At 30.6% G+C, this 18,427-nt stretch overlaps 1 protein-coding gene across 2 annotated transcripts in view; it reads right to left on the bottom strand.

The window, feature by feature from the left end:
* AstC-R2 (Allatostatin C receptor 2) overlaps positions 1 to 18,427 on the bottom strand; it is a 92,403-nt gene that overhangs the window by 72,209 nt on the left and 1,767 nt on the right. The window lies entirely within an intron of this gene.

Below are 18,427 nucleotides of genomic sequence, written 5' to 3'. Positions count from 1 at the left end.
CTATAAATTAGTAGATTTACATATGATAAATTTTATGAAAAAGTAATTTTCATTGTACATATACATATAGGTATTTACATATGTATTCATTGCATCATCATAGCTCGGTGATTGCGTTAATTCTAACCACTCAGATGTTCCCGGGTTCAATCCTTGAGTTGACTTTGATTGTAAAGAATTTATTCGGAGTATTTCTGCAATGCTGCTAGTCAGACCTGGATATTTGTGACTCTAAGTTGATCGTTTCCTAACAGAGTTTGCTAATTTATTTGATTTCATTGTTGAAATTCTGATTTCTTCATAAAATTGTCACCATATTTGAATATGATTTAAAATTTATATATGTGTAAGTTTTATACCATATGTGTCGTTCAGGAGCAACCCGTAATGGTGTCATAGTAAAATATATGTAAATAAATAAATGAAAAAAAGAGTGACTTGAGATTTTTTAAATTTGTGAATGTCTTCTTCGATATCTAATCTGTTTCTATTTTGCTGCATATTTGTAATACATATGAACATATATATTTGTATGTAGAGCAGTCTCAAAACTTGTTTTCTTTAATGTCGAGCCGATCGTTGAGTTGCCCTTAATTTTTTGGTAACAATTGAGAGGTATCACAAGATGTTGAACGAAAGCTAAGTGTTTTTTTGGCTGAGCAGGAAATTATCAGAAAAAAGGCACAAAGATTAATGCTGCAGCAAATATATACATTTGTATCTTTGACATGTTCATTAAATTCAACTCTTTTGGTCACCAAAATATTATATAAATTTGCAAAATCAAGCCCTTTCAAAATGGAATATTCCCAGAATTTCAATTTCGCGCAGTTTCATCATATTGTGAAAATATCAAAGAGATATATTAAGTTATTTAAGGACGGAAAATATCCATGAGATACGCTTTGTATTTCTTGTCTACAATCCAATCATTCAATTCAGTTGCATGTTCAGTTAAAAACAATCTTATTTCACCTCGTAAACAATATTTTCATGTTTTCTGTGTCTGACAGACGAGTGCATTAAGATATTATTCGATAAACCTTTCAAAACCATTTGCAGAACACGGGTTGAAAAATGCTGACTTAATTGACTCACATTACAAGACAAAATATCTCCAAGCTAAAACTATCAACGATACGCGGGCAAAACTCGGCGTAGATTAATCAAGCTGATTTTTATAAATAAACCGACAAACTTTCTTCTTTATGTAGTTTTGCGATCTTTTCGGTTAAATTCGAAAAACAAAAGCGCCAATTTGAGGCCAATTTTTCGCACCATTTAGTTTCGCCTGCCACGCAATTCGCGCCTTAACGCGTCCAAATATTGTTCAACGAGCCAAATCTGATCCGATTTAACCCTTTCGCTCGCCGCGTCCTACGGATCATAAATCTCGAAACAAAACCGATTAACGCGATGCCTCATTTGATAATGTGCGAAAAAATTTGTACCATTCTTTTCACCCCATAGAATAATTTCGAAGAAGAGCATTTTATATAGCGCATTACATCCCTATATAAAACCCATAACGTCCATCCGTAAAATACCACGACATTCCAATAAAAGTATATATGTATATAATACATATCTGGACTGTAAAGCAAGTGCTTGGTAACGCACATGTATGATATAAAAATTAAGAGGAACATGTTCGGCACGTGTATGAGCGTATGTATGTCCTCGTAAAAATATTAATATCAATTGTGGACTAAGCATTTAATGAAATAGAACGACTTTTTCATGCAAATGCTCATACGTGGTACGCGATATACAACGTAACGGTCAATTTATGTGTTATTAAATTCTGCGAGAATCTTTTTTTTATAGTCAAAACGAAAATACGTACACATATGTATGTACATACATACGGAGCGTGTGTACAGAGCAGTGGTTATAAAGTGAAATTTGACCGTGGCCGCACCATAGTTTTCTTGTGTGTGATTTGAAATTTGTGCGTGTTCAGATAATCTGCCCTTTAAAATGAGGTACAGACGGCAGATCAGACACTCTCGAGTGCCTATCACGAGCAGACCTGCTTTACTACATATATATGTACCTACATACCTATGTATATATTTTCTATTTCGGAGGGCCCGTATAAGAATTTCGAATTAATAATGAAATAATCACGAAAAAAGGTTTATTATAGACATAAAAAGTCTGTATTGTGATATTAATACTTTTTCGTACATTTTTTTCTTTTTACATTTTATATCAGGAGGGTCTCACATGCAAACTTAAATATGCCTTCCTGGCCAATTACAAACAATGCAGTATTTTTATTACACAAGTCGCTGAATTACGAGACACTGAAAACTCGCAAATGAACGAGACATCTATGAATTGTACATACATTTTTATTTTACATTAATCATACTCAAAAAGTGGTGACATAGTAGGTAGGAAGGTTTTTAGCCAATTTAATCGGGAACCGTTTCGACAATTAAATCAGAGAAATTGGCAAACTCTGATAGGAAACGATTGACCTGGAGCCAGGTCTGACCAGCAGCATACTCAGAAAAATTATGTTCGAAAGATCGAACCCGGGGCCTCTCGGTGCTAGCTATGCTGCTAGCTAATTGAAATAAGAGTGCGTTTCGAATACCAATGGGTAATAAATATTTCATATCAGTGCGTACTTTTAAAACACATTTAAAGAAAAACGAAAAATACTACATTAAAAATTAGATTTTTCCAGGATTTCTCCCGACATGTAAAAATTTTCTGATTGAGCGACAATGTTACATGTGTAGTAGAGCTGGCATACATATATATGTATTTAAAGATTGACTTCTCGAAGAAATCTTGACTATAGTTTTACATATATATGTATATACGCTATCTATATATACATAAATTAGTATGAATTTCTTTCCAAAACCTACACAACACTATTTATGTACAAAATAAATGACGGTAAAAAAAGTAAGTTGTAAAGGGGCGGTAGAGAGCCGCGTTTCGATAGCTAGGCGTCATCTCTTCGATCTGACACAAGATTTTGAAATAATTTTTAATGGTTAAATAATAAAACTCCTCTATCTTCATGTCGCAGACATTAATTAATGTTAGCTAACCCTCGTATGTCGGTAAAATATCAAAGCGATATGAAGAGTGGAGTGGTTCAAAATTAAATTGACAGGAAAAACTGTCATAGAACTAACAGAGTAAAGGTAATAGAAAACTTGTAATAAATTAGTTTTCCGAGCTTTCTTTCAGATTTCATCTGGATAGTTAATTTCCCAATCTTGCGGTTTTCATAGCCTGGCAGCTACAGTAAAATCCTTCTGCTTGTAGCCGCACTTGAAAACCACTGGTATAAAGAGTATGTGGGCGAAGTAATAAATGAAAAATTCATAAGTCTCTAACAATAAAATATGATTGATACGCAAAGACGCAATTATGGTAAAAGAATGAGGCAACTTTGAAAGTGCACGACATGAATGTATTAAATTATCCGAAAAAACATGTTTTTTCCCCTCAAACTGCTATATAATACAAAACGTGGATACAATACAATATAAACGTATGTAAGTATGTATGTATGTTCTATGAATTATACTTATTGTACTAGGAATAAAGGGAACACTTTCATAAACACGTCTTTCTGGCCTGATTGAAGACTCGTGTAATGTTTAATATTTAATTTTTGTATTTCAACAAAATGACGACAGGTTATTTATATTAAAAATTTGCACGTACACATTTCATAAATATGCCTATTAATAATATTGAAAGGAATGCTTTTAAAAAAAAAACGCAGTCGAGAGCTTTCGAACTTGACAGACATAAAGCATTCGCGCTACAGTACATTTTTGATTGAAAAAAATATAGAATCTAATTTATTTTAATTATTGAAGATTGCAACGTGACATGAAATAACATTTATTAAGAAATAATAAATCGAATGAACCTCAATAGGCTTCTTAATTACATATAATCGTCTACTATAGAAATAACAATAAATCATACTAAAAATATCATCACAGTTGAAAAAGCTCTCGATTGAAAGTTTCACAAAATATTCGATTCACGCAGTCAGTATTTATTATGGGAAACTTTACGGTCTCGTGTCCCATATATTTATTGGATTATAAGGACGTATAAATATAAATATACACCGGTCTATTTAAACTGGGGATGGAAGTTGTTCGGATTAGTTTTAACGAGTTTTTGCCCCCCCCCCCCCCCTTTAGAAATATTGTGCGGTTTGTGCGTACATTTCGCACCGGTGAATAAATTAGCAAACGACTAACGAACTACGCAAATCAAATTATATACAAATTCAGTTATGAATAAAAATAGCTGAATCCATAAAGAGCACATGCAAACAGTGATATGTTTAAAAATATGTATATATGTATGCATTATTGCGTGCGTGCGTGCGTGCTCGCGTGCCCTCGTGCGTGTGAAGGCGTGTGAATGTTCGCTAACACGCTCCGTCTCTCTTTCTCCCCTTGGAATCGTATATCGTGGAAAGAGACGCGGTATATCACTTCATTGACATGATCGGCCGGATACTATTTTTTTTTTTCAAAAAAAATAATTTAACTTTAAATTACTAATAAATTATTAATTCCGTTGATACAAATTGCAATATTCTACCGATTGCACAATTATGTGCACACGTGCCACTAGTATTATATAAAATCCAATGTATGTATTTGTAAACGATGATATTTTAAAAATAAACTGAATATAAGATATAACGTTTCCCATTCGTTCGTTCAATTTTTCCATATCGAATGGGAAAAATGGAATCGCTGAAGCGAACAATTGAATTTTATTTCATAATTTAATAATATTATATCGAATAAATATATTTAGATGTATATTGTATAATGTTTATACATTTAAAATCATCGCGAAAAAATATGCCATATAATGCCAATTTTGTTTATTTAAAAATTTAATCATTTACTGTGAAAAATTTTCGACAGAATCAATATATGTGTTTGGAAAATATTCATGAAATTTTTCAAAATTCTTCACGTGTCAAATTTATTTAAATGTTTACTTTGACGTGAATGCTATTTGAATGTCTGAATTGAGATAATTGTTGCACACAATGAATATTATGCAGGTGTCACAGTCCTATTGATTATTATTTGTGTATAATTATATAAATATATACAAACATACATATATACAATTAATATGTGGTTTGATACTCAATGACGTCAAATGTCATTAATAAATTGTTCAGTTGTGGTTTGTAATTTGATTATACGCATATTTCAGGAAAATATTGAATATTTAAAATTTTAATTAATTATGTACGTATCATTATTATCATAATAGTCATTTATAGCCATTCACCATCCAATGCTGGATGAAGGTCTCTCTAATGGTCCGTACGCACCAAACCAACGACGATTTTGGGCCAACTTTTAAAACCAGTAGCGTACAAAATATCGAAATAAAAATTAAATTAAAAAATTGAAATTAAATATCAAAATTAGGCTAACGAGCGAGATTGAGCTAAAATTAGATCATCGTTGATGTTTTGAATTACAACAATGTTTTGAATTACGACGATACGCATTACAACCAGAGAAATATTATAATTACGAGCGAAAAAAACGTTGTTATTGTTTCTTATAAGTCGTCACGATACAGTACTGTGTTTCGCCGTCGATGAAATATTTAACAAAAAAAATGTCGGTGATTTGTCAAAGGGTTTTTTTTCTTTCGTCGAAATAAAATTAATAATCACACATTATCCGATAAATTTTACCTCTGAGATGGATTTAATTATTTGATTTATTTCGACGAGAGAAACAATTGAAGACATTATCCGATAAAATTTACCTCTGAAATGATTTAATTAATTGATTTATTTCGACGAGAGAAACAATTGAAGACTAAAAAAATTTCGTTTGATAAACCGACAACGTGTCGGGTTGAGACCATCGCTCGGTCACCCATACTAACACATGATATATTCTCAGTAACTGCGCATTACGGGGAAGTAAAAATAATAATTCTTTGATTTTTTTCTCGATCTTAGTGCGTATCTACGTAAGTCAAAACGTCTTCGACAAACAAAAGTCGAGGATTACCTGTATGTGATTGTTGATGATCTAATTTTAGGTCAATCTCGAAAATTTATTTAAATTGGGCATGTTCTGTTTTAACTTTCAATATTTTATTTTAATTTTAATATATTGATTATAATTTTATTTTGATATTTGAATTTAATTTTAATATAATAATAATATTTTTAATTTTGATATTTGATTTCAATTTTTAAATTTAATTTTTATTTCGATATTTTGTACGCTACTGGTTTTATCCTGCTGGTTAAAACGTTGGACCAAAATCGTCGTTGGTTTGGTCCGTACGCAGCATAACACGTTTCCATTCATCTCTGATTTGCGCAACTACATATGTATGTATGTACATACATATATCCATCTAACACCGAACATTTTTCTAATTTCATCCACTTGAGGTCTTCCTTTCACTATTTTACTTTCTCTCGGGTACCGTTCCAGAATTTCTATTATCCACCTTTACTTTTATACTTTCTATATTATTATTTACGAACTTTTCTTGAGTGGGTAAAACAATTTCGCCAACCGTAAATAAATTCAATATCTCTTCTTTATTTTTCTCTAAAGAAATGGAAACTAATTAATTAAAACTAATTAATTGAAACTAATTAAACCTATCAATGGAAACTAATTAATTTTGACTATTTCACTATGACAGAAAAAAATATTCTATTTGAAATAATAAAGCAATTTTCGATTTTGAACATTTGATATTTTATTTATCACTCATTGGCTGGGTATATTCGTTGAAAAACTTGATTTCATTTTACACGTATTTGCTTGTTATTTTATCAAATTATAAATAGCATACATTAAAATAGTTTTTTGTAAGCATATTCAATCAAAAGTAAAAACGTAACAAAAACACAATGTTTGCAATCAGATTAGTTAAAAATTCAGTTATTAGTTTTGGAATTAGACGCATCATTTTTTCAGTTTTCCTGACAAAATTATATTTATTACATACATTATTTTCTTAATACTTCAATTGTAATTCAAAACCAAGGCTGATTTTATATAATTAAAATTTAACCAGCAGAATTACACTGTGGTTAACGTAAATGATCTCGACTGAGAGATCTCGGATTCGAAGATCAATTTGGGAAATATTTTTTCCAATCATTAGTCTACCACACTCTACAAAGTACAGCATCTTTTAGAAAATTGATAAAGAGTTTGAAATCATATTTTCTGTTATTTGTCGATAATTTTTTGAAAAATTAATAAAAAAACTCTTCCATTGAAGATTGTCTAAACATATGTACAAAAAGACTCCTTCAACAACCACTTCCTTCATAATCAATTTTTTCTCAAAATTAAGTATTTCTACGTTACATTTTTAGGTTCACCTCCACTATATTGTTTAATTTTTTCATCGATATTATTTAATTACTGTATTGATCGTGTGAGACCTTGGCGTTTTATTTTATAGTAAGTAATCTTTCCGTTTTCATATTGATATGATAATAAGCAAGACAAATAGGAATTTGTGTTTCATTTTTAAACTATCCAAACCCTTTAAATCCCACAGTACTGCTGCCTTTCTTTTCAATTCATTTGTAAGAAGTCATGTGGGATTTCTTAGTACTGTTTGGAATCCTTTCTATTGAGAATATATAAATAATCTAGAACGAATAAATAAAAAAAATCCATTCTTACTGCAATTCCAGATTTCTTCACAATGGTCGTTTTGTTTCCTTACAATTTAGTTCGATTCCGATTTCAGTTCCGAATCTCAGTTCTGATTTCAGTTCCAATTCCCGATTCCGATTTCAGTTTCAATTCCCAATACTGATTTCAGTTTCGATTCCGGGTTCCGATTTAATTTTTCCGAAAGCACCCGTTGAAATATCAACGGGTAAAACGCTAGTATTATATAAAGTAAGGAATTCAGTTATTCTGAAAATAATATATGTATAAACACACTTAAATACATACAGACATAACAACATTCGAAATTAATTTAGCGTAACTTTGCGTACAAATATACAGACATGACGGAAAATCTGATACTGTGGATAGAAGGAAATTGTAAGTAAGCCGCAATTTTTCCGATGCGGCTATATGTACATACATTTTTCTCGGGGCGGTTCAAAGCGAACACATTTCTCATTTGTCTCTCGCAATAATCGCGACCGTCACGAACACTTTAAAACGTAGCGAACTGGGTTGACGTTGACAAATGTTCCAGTTTCAGACCATTTGCATTCGGACGGCCATCGAACTATCGCGACGATAATTCCCCATACAAACATTTTTATTACATTCATCAACGATCCGCACGAGAACGTGGCCTAAGGGTTCGTTCAACTCGAATACATGTAAGACAAAAACACGCGATAAATCTTCGACAAGCCATTTGGGAAATATTTTAATTTTACACGTTATTAATTGGGCGTGTGATCTTCGCCGGGTTGGCGACGTCTGACACTTTGAAAGCTCGAACGAGTCGTTCTGCATTTCGATCGTGGAGGCGTATGATTTATTCGTGCGAATAATCCGCTGTGAAGAAGCGAATAAGCGTTTTAATTTTGCACAGCGAGAATTTTGGCGACGTGATCAACGCGCGATTTCTATTGGTATTTTACGCTGTATAAATATTTGAGAATTATTAATTAATTGGGAAATGTATGTTCGCCGATTTGAATATCTGTGTGTTATTCAGATATTCTTGAAATGACTTGAAATGACAAATACATAAACCATATAAGCTATGTAAACAAATTTCATTTCATTATCTGATACATACGAGTGTATGGAGGAAAATCATGTGTATGTTTTTATCAATATGATCAAAAGCAAGGAAATCGGAGGACAACAAGAAAATTTATGATTCAAAAGGAATAAAATGAAAAGGAAATATAAAGGAGAATAAAATGAGCACGACAGAAAAAATAGGAATCGACAATAATTGCCAAAATAAATATTTATCACTAACGAACGATTCCAATATTATACGAAAGCAAAAGTAAAAAAAATGAATTTAAATTAAAAGCATGATTTGTTTTTATATATTTTATATCATGAATAGTTTTTGTTCAAGATTGAATTGTTCAAGATCAAGGTTTGTTATAATGCAATGAAACTTGTGTGAAAAATTTTAAATGAAATTGGTATTTAATTTTTGTATATACATTGTATACAAAACTTTTCGACAAATGAAATAGTGTCGATGAATCGTAACGATTCTAATAATTTGTATCTTACTAATGGAGACGAATATGACAGAAGTATACAAAATAATTACGAACATATCACTATCATTATTATTTACAGCCATTAACCATCAATATATATATATATATATATATATATATATATATATATATATATATATATATATATATATATATATATATATATATATATATATATATATGTATATATATATATATATATATATATATATATATATATATATTATATGTGTGTGTGTATGTTTAGATAAATTAATAAATGTCAAAAACGAATACAATTAGATTTGCATTCCATTGTATTGATTTATGGAAATTTTTTTTTTAAATAATCACATTCTTCTTTAATGCGTTGTATTTATTATATTTCTATGTTCTAGAAAATATATCCATAAATTCAACACATACAAATTGTTTTTTTTTTTTGGGTCTGATGAAATCAATACCTGTAATGAAAAATAAAGGATGTACATATATGCATGTATATATAAATAAACTAACATTTTATATATGTATGTATGTTGTTTCAACGCGAGACGACAGTATTCCCACATGCAATGTCAATTGGAAAACATTCCATCAATATGATAAATAAAGCTCAGATCGTCTTCATCAAATATTTATACTTTCAGAGCTCTAAAACATAATATGTACATAAATGTATATATATTTGATATTTCACCGCTATAAACTTACATCGAAACTGGTGCGCCATAAAGCGTCTACGACTTCCGGACTTTTCGCGACCGACATCCGGCGATCCGGTCGGATTTTCCGGTCAGATGAAAACTCCCATAACTCTTACAATGGGATCACACCAACTTCGCAATCTTCGCCTGCATCGCAGAAAATTCTATAAATTTAACCGGAAAAGTGCAATGCGGAGGGGATTAACGTAGACAATGCTTAAACCAAATTTGAACACGCCCGACTGCACAACGGAAAATCGCTTATCTCATCTAAAGTACACTGTACAGGCTGTCCATTCGATTTACGTTGAATTGATTGAATTATTTTGGGAGCACGAGACATCTGCACGTCACGTGGCATTGACGGGTCGTTAACGAAACGGTTAAATTGTAGTATGCAGATCGTGAGATGCGGCATTCGCGAAATTCATCTCGATGTTAAATTTATACGTACTAGTGTTGTGCCTGTTGATTTAAACTGGTGGCCTTGGAAAGGAATTGATACACGAATTTAAAAAAGTTATATGTTATGTTATGTTGTGAATATCTTACAACCTATGTATGTACTTATATTACTTTTTATTCCCGCTTGTTATCTTGATTCTTTGAACGTACGCTTAATTGATATTTTCCTTTAATGTTATTTATGAGACTTCCAAAATCTTTATTGTTTTAGTTGCATTTTTCTCACGACTCAATGCTATCTGCGTGACGAATTCTGTGCATCTACTCAACCATTTCTCGATACATTCAAAACACATATGTTAACACTAAAAATATCGTTTTTAAATAACTTTATTTCTTATTCTCACGCCACCAGCGTGACAAATTATGTTTCCCCCAAGTATCAAAACCCTTCTTAATCCGCACGACGAATTGTGTATCCGACCTCAAGGGATACATATGCAAAAATATTGTCTTTAATTAATTTTATAGTTTTACCAGCATTTTTCACACGACTCGACTCGAATCGTATTCCCTCAAAAACCCTTTTAAAGCCGCGTAGCTAATTGTGTAACTAATTGTGTGTAAACCATTTCTCGATACACTCAAGGGTCAAAGTATTAAAGTCTTAAGATATTGTTTTACTTAACTCGAGTTCCCCCTAAAAATATTATTTTCCCACGAACTATGATTGGTCCAAATTGTTACGTTTATTAAATATATACTGATGTAAAACATATGGAAGATCACTTGCGATCGAACCGTCACTTGCGATCAAACACTCTAACTAGTAACTTGCGATTGAACAGTGTAACTAGTAAATTGTGATTAAACTGCCTAACTAGTAAACTACTAACTATGTAGTAATGTGTAATAAAAACTATGTACATTAATCTCGTGTATACTTACTACAATTAAAGAAGATCTAATAAAAAAATACTGTGACTATAATATTTGTACACCATCTCCTTCTCGACCCCGTAACAGTTAAATATAAATATAGTGTAAGGTAATTTATAGTAAAAATAGGTATTAATAGTAAAAAGCCGAGCGCTCATTAATCGCCCGCCGTTCGCTCGCGTCGAAATGATGAATTAAAGTGTATTCGTGGATGTGTGTATGTGTGTACGCTCCCACGCATTTGACGCTGACGCCACCCGTTCCAACTCGCTCAATATCAGGAGCACATGTCAGACGCTCCACACCCCGCCATTTCACAACTACCCCACGTCTCCTCATTACGATCGGTTGTCACGCTACATCCCTATTCATCCCTATACATAAAGTATACTCCTGGCATTCTAAAATTTGTTTTTTTGAAATCTCCGCACTTGTCGACGCATCCACCATATATGTACATACCCACAAACATGCATCGCGTTCGTTTTTATTATATACATTATATATCGGTGTATATTGAAGTTGGTTTAGAGCGATTGGATCGATCTGTATGTTAAACGGAATAGATTTTTACGACCGATTTCCCAAAGGTTACACCTTTGTATGAACGAGTGACTCGTAAAAGACTTTTACGGTCTCATTATTTAGAATGGCGGCTTAGATTCACTGAATTGAATCTGTTGGTCAACCCCTATTATGTTTCGAAATTCAAATTGTATGCTCGATACGTAAGATTAAGTAGCTGCGACTTGTTTCAAAAGGATAATGAAGCACATATATGTACATTCCTTGACTATTTATGAGTTATGTAAATATATTTGCATGTTTAACATATTCAAAAAGCTTGATGCAAATTAAAACACTAAAAAAACATGAATCATGGAAATTGAACCAAACCAAAATGGCGGCCGATATAAGTTGTACGGCTAAATTTTGGCCACTCTGTTCTACTGACCCGCTGTATTTTTCCGGGAAAAAAAATTGTATATAAAAAGGTCATCTCGAATATTTACAAGGGGTTTTTTCCTATAAACGGTCGCAGTCAAGGGAATTAAAGGGTATAGTCGTCATATACACAGCTAAAGGGGAAAAAATCATAAATGTATGTATGTGTTTATCGATGTAGTAAATTTAAAATTGAATATATAATAATCTAATAATAAACATAACAAAGTAAGATTGAAATTAGGCAAAAAACATCAAAACAAAAATACAGAAAGTCCCGCAGCTCTAGGGAAATATATAAATATGTAAAATATTAAGCCAATCTTTATTTTCTATATACGATATGTATGTAGCTATAAATAGCGATGTTTGTGTTTCAAATGACGTCTGTTTGTTCATTTGATATGTGCCCCGCCTTATTTTCATGCGATATTTTGAACTAATTCCTATTATTATACAAGCTTTGATGTATGAATGCGATCTGTATTATTTATTACTTTCTCATTTTTTTGTATACACTACCTTCATATTTTATCGTACGCGATGAGAGATCCACGATACGAACAAACATATATTGTTCTCATTTTGCAACGTTTTTCAGTGTCGCCGTGTAACAGAATTATCAATTTGATTTATTACCGGGATGACATTTTTGTTTTCCCCCTTTCTACGGCACTACCTGTTTCGGAGGAAACTAATATTATTAGATACATATGTTATAGACTTAACACGCACACTCTGAGTAATACACGTGTCAGTGATTTTAATATCATATTATTAAATACACATATATATACACGTGTTGGTACGTTGATACACGTACTTGAAGCGGTAGAGATGTCGCAAAAATGGAAAATAAAATACTTTACTATTTAATGAAAACACTTCCAGAACAATACATACATATATTGTGATTTTTTTTTAGTTATACTTTAAGGAAAGCGATATAGCCGATAGACCCAATCTGTATATTTTTCCAAGATGCCGTATTCTGGTTGCTCCTGAGTGACATCTATGCTTATTAAACTTGTATATGTATAAATTTATAGATAATACATTTTTGAAATAGTGGTAGCAAATGTTTCCTCATCAAATTTGCAATTTTGCAAATTTTTGATACTTTTCAATCAAATAAATGTCCAAGCTCTGATAGCAAGTGATCGACTTGGAACTATAAATCTCCAAGTCCGACTAGCAGAACTTCAGATAATACTTGGAATATATTCTTCTCAATCGTGGTCAACTAATGGGATTGAACCCGGCAACCTCTTGGTGGATAGCATTAACGCAAACACCAAGCTATGCTGCTTATTTTGTTATGGAAATGATATTAATAATGATCCGATTGATTCAAACTTCTACATTTGTCAATTTATAATAATGATCGGCATGTTTTATTCAATTTTGTATTTTTTTTCAAAATCTTCCAAATATATGAACATACATACACACGTGAAAAGAATTCAAATATCTCTTTTTCATTTAAAATACATTTAAATCATGACTGATTCAATGGATTAATAAAAGCTATTATTATTATAATTATTGTTAATATTATTATTATTGTAAATGTACAAACATAAATTCAACTGTATATACGAAAAAAACGCATTAAACTTTCCGCGTTTAGATTTATGTAGTAATAGTGGAATAGTTATAGAAAAAATGTAAATTTGTGATACGTCTATCGTGATCACACACAATTATAATGGAAAACAAGAGCAAAATTGTTGATTAGTTATTGTTATTGAATTGGAGTAATGATATATATTAGTGAATCCAAATTAAGCATCATAATCCATTTATTGGTAGTTCGATAATTTTTGTTTACCGATTAGTCGGAAAATTTCCATTAATTTTAAATATAAAAAATAAGTTTCAAAAAAATGGGCATATTCGTTTTTCTACATAGTTTCCAGACAAAACCCAACAAATTAAAAACATCGACAAATGACGAAAAACAGTCCTTCTGTCATAGGGATTTGAATGAGGGATTTTTGTTAATAGTTTTTTAATAGTCAGATATTTCATTAATGTTACAAACATGTAATAAATGATATGTAGATTAATTTACGGGCTCATTTGAGCCATTTACTGGTTTACCGGTAGACGAACTTACATATGTACATACGTATGTCAATCAGTGAAAATTAATAGGAACATTTCAATCCGTCCAAATTTAAGCGATGATTGGATTGAACTGACATATGCGAATATAGTAATCAAAGGAAATTGCTCACAAACTATGTAATTATTTCGTTGTGTATGAATTCGAAAAACAATTTGACGATTGACGATTTTTAAATGCATTTGAATGCAATTATGTGAAAAGTGGAATACAATTAGGCCTTCCAAATGCGACAATAATATTTTCCAACATGCGCTAAATTTCTATATAGCGAGAAAATATTTAAGTTTAATTTTGTAATTGTCTAACTTATTCTACAATTATAATAAATATAATTGTATACATCAATTTAATAAATTGGAAATATTTTTTGTATATATGTACATATATGTAAATATTTATGAAACATGGCTAATCTAATAGTAAACATTTGTTTGTTTTTTCATTAAATTTATTTGAATCTGGAAGTGAAACAGGAATCCGGTTCCGGAACTGAAAAAAGAACGGGTATCTGGATCTAAACAGGAATCGACAGACGGAACTGAAAAAGGAATCGGGATCAGGAACCGGAACTGAAACGGAAACTGGATGTGAAAAAAGAATCCGCATTCGGAACTGTAAAGGGAATCGAAATCGAAATTGAAAATGGTATCGAAAGCGAAATCGATATACTCGTCATTGAAAATTAAATTTTGATTTTATGAACCAAAACTTACATACATACATGTACATACAAAGTCTCTTTCGAAATTATATATTAGATATGTATGTACATATATAAAATACGTTTAAAAGCAATGAAAGATTTTGTATCCCAAAATACTAGGTAATATACTTAGCATATAATAAAAATCAAATATAATTGATATGTACGGGGATGAAGTTATACATACGTATAAATTATTATATATGTATGTACTTACTACATTCATGATTCGCATTGTGAAAACAATGATTTGTACAATAGAACCTTGCAAATGACAACAATAGAGTGACGTTGAGTGCTTTTCTGTGGAAGAAATACGAAAAAATGTGAGGTGAAAATGAGAAAAAAAAATAAAATGGATGCCCCACAATCGAAAGCAACTGTTGTGCGGAAATTCAAATGATGATAACAATCTGAAATTCTTATAATTGGATGAACCTCGATTTTTCACGCTTCAAATGTAAATTTCTTTTTGTTTGTGCAAAATTTATCTATAAATTTGTCGCCTTTCTTGTGGCGAATTTTAATAGCGAACCTCAATTTATAAATATGTATGTATGTATGAATTGAGTTGAAAAATTTTTTGGAGAATACTCTCGGTAATAATTTTTTTGTACAATACTCGAAGAATTTTAAGCCGAGAATTTTCGAGAATATTCTTTTTTAACCATCTGGAAGGCTTTTATACTATTCAGTTGCAATTTCAAAAAATGGATAAATTCATGTGAATGGTAAGATGAGGGAAGACACGAATAAAATTAATTAACTAATGCAAACCCCTAATTAATAATAATTTTTAACATTTTGCATTTCATATGTACAGAGAGAGGGTAAGCAAATGTGACTTTTTGGCAGTTGGCGAAACATTACATAAATGTTACGCGTATTATAAAGTTTGTGTTAAAAGATTTAACAATTTCGAAGAAAAACTCAAAGCAACTTATTTATTTATAGATCTGGAAACAAAATAAAAAACCAACTGACATTTTAGTGTTAATGGTAAGCTCGTATTGTTTATTTACTATTAATTTTTATCGTTTCTAAACATAACAAATTTACTAATTCATATTATGTGATGTGTTTAAAAAGTACGCACTGTGAAATAACTAATTAAAATACCCAAACTCCTACAAAATTTGTTTTAAAAAATTTCGTCGAAAACTATGAAAGTAAATTGATAAATTCATGTGAACGGTAAAGATGAGGTTAGTAGTAATCTTCCTTGTAGGGAGAGCGATGGTAACACTGACGATGTGAGGATGATCGTAGTGTTTTTATATTCTAGAAATGTTAACAGGAGGGGAATTTTCAGAGGTTGTTGAGTTTAGAGAGTGATGATTTTAACAAAGGTCAAATTCCTTCTCGAAACTAAACTAAATTTAATGGAGTGTAAATGCGTGAAAATTTTTACGATCGTATGTGTTAAGTTTAAAAGAATGATTAAATCAGTAAGTTGGAACAAATAATTGGAATATATTCACCAAAGCAATAAAATATGTATAATTTATTGCTTCCAGAGTTAATAAGCTTTCAAATCTTGTGAAAATTTTGCGGAAAACATTTATGGTGGTAGTGCGCCAGTGTCGTCAAAATGAAAAAATGTCACTCAAAATACTCTCAAACATTCTAGAAAGTCCTATTATTATTCAAACATTCTAGAAATCCTAGAATCATCTAAAAAGCGAATAAACTATCTGGAGATGTTTTATAACCAAGAAAAAAGAGAATAATCTTTTGGAGAATATTCTTGGAATATTCTCGACTTACAACACTACATATGTACATATAAATATAATAAAGTATTATAATGTTAGTAAATAAAATATGGTAAAATTTAAAATCACAGTGGAATAAAATTAAAATCTGTTTCGTAAAATTAAAATCGAGGATTTTCAATTAAATTTATTGATATTTTCGATATTTCATAAAATGTAGAATTTTATTTTTCATGCAAAATAACACAAGTGAATAAACAATTTTCCCTACTTATGAAAATATTTTTAAAAATATTTATATTTTTCAAATAAAAATAAATCAAATACATATTTTTAAATGAAAATTTTTCTAAGAAATCGTAATATGTACGATATTGGTATTTGAATTAACAACGTTTTTGTAGAGAACGTAATTGAATTCGGATGAGAGTGAATTTTGCGTCCAATATACATATGTACATATGTACATACATGTATGTATAAATATAGTTAAAAAATTCATAAAAATATTTTAGAATAAAATTTAAAGGAGATCGACAGCATTTTCGCAAATATTCACCAAACGGATTAGTCTCCGACGCAAATTTAGCTTGATTTAATACGTTCGAATCCCAGATTTATTCAGCGGGTTCAATTTTTCCGACAGATAATCATTGGGCTCTCTCAGATATGGGTTCGAATAAAATCTGAAACGCTATGTGGGTCATAAATTTCGCTTCCCGCATACTACGGTGTCGAATTGTCGTCACGTTTGAGCCACTTTTGTCGTTTGAACACTACAAAATAAATATAAAACAAACGTTAAATGTGAAAAGTTTTCACCGCGTTTCTATATGGGAAAGATATGGGTTCATGTTTAATAACAACAATGGCGGTTTATCACGGTTCCTTATACTGGAATTTTATTATCATTGTATGTACCTATAACTACATATATGTATGTATATGACGTTCGTTGAAAAGTTGAAAGATTTTCTCTGACAACATAGGAATTATAAAACATATATATACATATATATATACAAAATTTAATTGAGGTTTTTTCCATTCAAAATTCTGTTATAATTAGCATTAAATAAAAGCAAAATAATGAAGCTTTTAAAACCGAAACATATATTTACATATGTGTGAGTAATTTAATACATAATCGAAATATAATATGAAACGACTTTATATTGCGCAATATTTCGAGAAATACCGTGTGTGAGATTTTGGTATTTTTACTAAAAATCTTTAAAAATGTAATTAAAAATAAACCATAAGACTTTGTCTGGTGTAGCTCAACATGTTCTAAATTATATATCAATCCTTTAAGGCTTTGCTTCATAACACCCCGTATATTATAATATCAGAAAAATATAAGAGTTCAAAGTTAATTAGTCTTTGTTGTGACTGATCAATTACTCTCGATTATTATTCAATTATGTCAAAGAAAATCTAGTAATTACGACAACAATAAGCAATTGATTAATTTAATTGTCGATTAAATCAAATACTTGGTATATACATAGATATATTGGCCGAGATGAAATATACAATGCCTGTTAATTACTATTGTGTTTGTGAAACTTTAGGGTTACTCTTCCACTCATTATGCCAAGTTTTTAAGATTCGAAGTCATTATAATCATCTAAAGTAATTGGAATACGAAGA

This window comes from Arctopsyche grandis, chromosome 1 (genome assembly GCF_051622035.1).
Source record: "Arctopsyche grandis isolate Sample6627 chromosome 1, ASM5162203v2, whole genome shotgun sequence".
Taxonomy (NCBI): Eukaryota; Metazoa; Arthropoda; class Insecta; order Trichoptera; family Hydropsychidae; genus Arctopsyche; species Arctopsyche grandis.
Note: the sequence above shows the minus strand (reverse complement) of the source record. Positions and strands in the feature narration are given on the sequence as shown.